Source organism: Amblyomma mixtum, chromosome 1 (assembly GCF_055824585.1).
Source record: "Amblyomma mixtum isolate Tamu chromosome 1, ASM5582458v1, whole genome shotgun sequence".
NCBI lineage: Eukaryota > Metazoa > Arthropoda > Arachnida > Ixodida > Ixodidae > Amblyomma > Amblyomma mixtum.
The window spans coordinates 30,161,093-30,165,246 of NC_143012.1; positions in this window are offsets into that span (position 1 = coordinate 30,161,093).

Genomic DNA, 4,154 nt, shown 5'->3' on the forward strand with positions numbered 1-4,154 from the left:
TGTCAGCAGAGGTGTCACGCTTTTCGGTTGGTCGAAATGGTTATGACGTAAGAGTGCGCGGATTCGAAGTAATAAGGTCACCCACGGATGCCTGACGCCCCCTTTTGGGGCAAACAACAACTAATAAAATAGTTGTCGTCCTCTCCGACAGTGGGCGTAAGGCGTCCGTGGGTGACCACATTGCATACCTCATTACTGCGGACAGAGCCATGGATACAACTGAACTCATCGAAGCAGAGAGAGAGTCGTGCTAAAGAAGCAGTAAAAGTCGGCAGTCAAAGTCTGTAGTTGTAATGTGTAGTCAAATAATGCACCAGTAGAGCACAAACAGTCTCACAGTCAATGCCAAACAGTGCGCCAGGAAAGGCTTTTCGCCTTGAAGAACTTTAGAGAGCCAAAGTGCCCCCTGAATTTTTTTGTTCGTTCGCAGGAACAAACTGCAACACCATAAGAGCCAAGAGAGCAATAATGAGAGCCCCTGAAAGCCTTGCAATGCAGATGTACAGAGTGGTCAGGAGGTTGTGCGGCTGTATAGACTGTATGGTCACGATATATATTCTAAGCACCTGCATCTGTCTGGAGCTGCCATAGCAAAAAAACTGCGCACTGAGTCACTCCCGCTAAGTGCTGAACCCCACTGTAGGTATGAGAAAAAAAAAGTGATTATACACTTCTTCTAAAGTCTCAGGTAACTGCGGATTAGCATTGGGCGTGGGGCCACACTGTACCGTACGCTAAGGATACACCGCGGCCTATAGTAGACAAAAGCCGCCGAGACTCTTCGCTCGAACTAAAAGAGGATAGTAAAGGGTTCTTACATGTTTGCGCTGAAATGGTCCTCAACTAGAAGCTTAAATCGAGGTATGGTCCTTGGATGTCTATGTGTAACTGGACAGATAACTTCCCTTTCTGTACATTGCACTACTTGAGCCAAAGTATTGCACTTGTTGGGCCGACAATGCGTAAGTGGGCAGATAAATTTGAAAGGTGTGTCCCGTATCGTTTGATTCCTGGTTTATTACAAACAAACGCTGGCGCAACGTAACTGGACAGATAACTTCCCTCTCTGTATATTACACTTGTTTGAGCCAAAGTATTACACTTGTTGGGCCGGCTATGTGTAAGTGGGCAGATTAATTTCAAAGGGTTTGTTCCGCCTCGTTTAGTCCATGTTTTATTATAAACAAACGCAGGCGAATTAACCGCTAACTCCTTCAAGTTTGCCGAATAGTATCTCAGTGCAACGAAGCCAGTAAGACGTCAAAGTATTCCAGGACCCTCTGGGGCATATGCATATATGGTAACGGTCATGCAGATCTTGTAGTAACGTTTCCCGGTTAGCACATATTGTTACGAGGGGAAAAACCCCACGAAGAACGAGCCGAAGACAACGAGCAAGTTGGTGGCAATAAAGTAAAACTAACAAAAGGAACGAGAAGAAGGAAAGACGCAGTGAGCGACGGGGCTTTGGCTGAACGAGCGTGTCCAACGGGCCCATACGCATAAAGATCCGCCTAAACGGGGCCTGGCGTCCTCGTCACAATATAGTATCATGGTTTACATCGGCTGCCGTCTTGACTCCGTGCCCGGGCTTAGCCCTCATACCCATGCATGCACGCAACTGACCAACAATTAAGACGGCCTCGCTCCGACCGGCAATTGGTGGGGGAATTTCCTGTAGGAAGCAATCCGCTTAAGTGCTTTCCGTTTGTAGCGCACTCGGTAGCTCAGGCCAGTCCCCGCAAGGCCTTTCTTTGTGGAGCTATTTTTAGGCACCACTCCCGTGGGCTGGCCCAGCCGTAACCTCGGTGGTTTTTAATTCGTAAACAACCTGCGGATAGGGGAAAGTAAAGAGAAGCCTCATACTGAATGCCAGTACCGTTCGCAATACGCGGTAAACGCGGCCGTTTTATCGGTTTCGCTGAAAGCGTACAATGCTGTGAAATCTATAAAGCTGACGCCGTCTATTTTGGACAGCGGTTTCAATTAGGCCTTTGGTACTTGAGAACGATGGGTGGTTTGTTCCAGCCAAGACTGACTTTAAGGAGGGAAAGTTTTTTTTTTTTAATTGATAGTATACGATCATGAAACCTGATGCGGGAAAGATGCGATGGCATCTGGATTTGCCCTTGATGACTACTTTGGTGCTTTTAGTCTAATGACTGTTTTTACTATAAGCCGCGGCTTGCCGCCCGAGACAGCATTTTGCACGTAGATGAAAGTAGGCGGAGGTTGCATCAGCTGCGGCCTGGCTGACACAGGCACCGATGGATCCAGTAATGGCAAAGCTGCTGCGGGATTAATTGTCGGCGCTTCTATAGGCAGTCATCGGTTGATGTGCATTAAACTAAATGGCGGTCACTGTGACGTTAGTGCAAGAGCCCTAGAGCCCGCAGTCTGAGTAGAGAATTCGGCCGCCTCGGGTTCCTCAACTCTCCCATGCTCAAGCCATGGAAGTACTATATAAAGAATCGGAACTGCTAGTAATGGTACGTTACAGGCCGTAAACTCAGAATTATAACGGGACACTTGCATTGACAAAACATGATTACAATTAAAAAGGCCAATTAGGCAAATCTCTGAGCGACGTAAGTGAACTGAGGGGAGTGGAATGAAGTTAGTGAGTGAGTGGAGCGAGAGAGTGGAGTGAGCGAATTGGAGTGAGTGAGCGAATTGGAGTTAATGAGCGAGTGCATGGAGTCATTGAGTGAGTGAAGTGGAGAGAGTGGAGTGAGCGAAGTGGAGTGAGTGAACTGAAATGGAGTGAAGTGAGTGAGAGAGTGGAGCGAGTGAATTGGAGTGAGTGAGTGAGCGAGTCCGCGGAGTTAGTGAAGTGAAGTGTAGTGAAGTGAGTGAGATATTGGAGCGAGTGAATTGGAGTGAGTGGGTGGGCGAGTCCACGTTGTTAGTGAGTGAGTGAAGTGAAGAAAGTGAAGTGGAGTGAGTGCGTGAAGTGAAGTGGAGTGAAGTGAGTGAGAGAGTGGAGCGAGTGAATTGGAGTGAGTGGGTGGGCGAGTCCGTGGAGTTAGTGAGTAAGTGAAGTGGAGTGAGTGAGTGAGTGAGTGAGTGAGTGAGTGAGTGAGTGAGTGAGTGAGTGAGTGAGTGAGTGAGTGAGTGAGTGAGTGAGTGAGTGAGTGAGTGAGTGAGTGAGTGAGTGAGTGAGAAAGTGGAGCGAGTGAATTGGAGTGAGTGCGTGATCTAGACCGCGGAGTTAGTGAGTGAGTGAAGTGGAGAAAGCGAAGTGGTGTGAGTGAGTGAGTAAAGTGAAGTGTGTGAGAGAGTGGAGCGAGTGAATTGGAGTGAACGAATCCGCGGAGTTAGTGAGTGAGTGAAGTGAAGAAAGTGAAGTGGAGTGAGTGAGTGGAGCGAGTGAATTGGAGTGAGTGAGTGAGTGAGTGAGTGAGTGAGTGAGTGAGTGAGTGAGTGAGTGAGTGAGTGAGTGAGTGAGTGAGTGAGTGAGTGAGTGAGTGAGTGAGTGAGTGAGTGAGTGAGTGAGTGAGTGAGTGAGTGAGTGAGTGAGTGAGTGAGTGAGTGAGTGAGTGAGTGTGTGTGTGTGTGTGTGTGTGTGAGTGAGTGAGTGAGTGAGTGAGTGAGTGAGTGAGTGAGTGAGTGAGTGAGTGAGTGAGTGAGTGAGTGAGTGAGTGAGTGAGTGAGTGAGTGAGTCCGCGGAGTTAGTGACTGAGTGAAGTGGAGAAAGCGAAGTGGAGCGAGAGTGAAGTAAGTGAGAAAGTTTAGGGAGTGAATTGGAGTGAGTGCGTGAGCTAGACAGCGGAGTTAGTGAGTGAGTGAAGTGGAGAAAGCGAAATGGAATGAGTGAGCAAAGTGAAGTCGGGAGAGAGTGGAGCGAGTGAATTGGAGTTAGTGAGTGAGTGAAGTGGAGAAAGCGAAGTGGAGTGAGTAAAGTGAAGTGAGTGAGGTAGTGGAGCGAGTGAATTGGAGTTAGTGAGTGAGTGAATGAGAGAGTGGAGTGTGCGAAGTGGAGTTGGTGTATAAAATTGTTTGTCCTTCACCCAGGTCACAATTTACCATAAATTCTGCCGCCTGATGCCGATTTTCGATACACAGCTCGGCACAAACAAGAACGCAGGCGTCTGTTGGTGAAGCCGAATGCGTATATAGCAACTGAGTCCAGGCGGTAAACAGGACAGTTATCT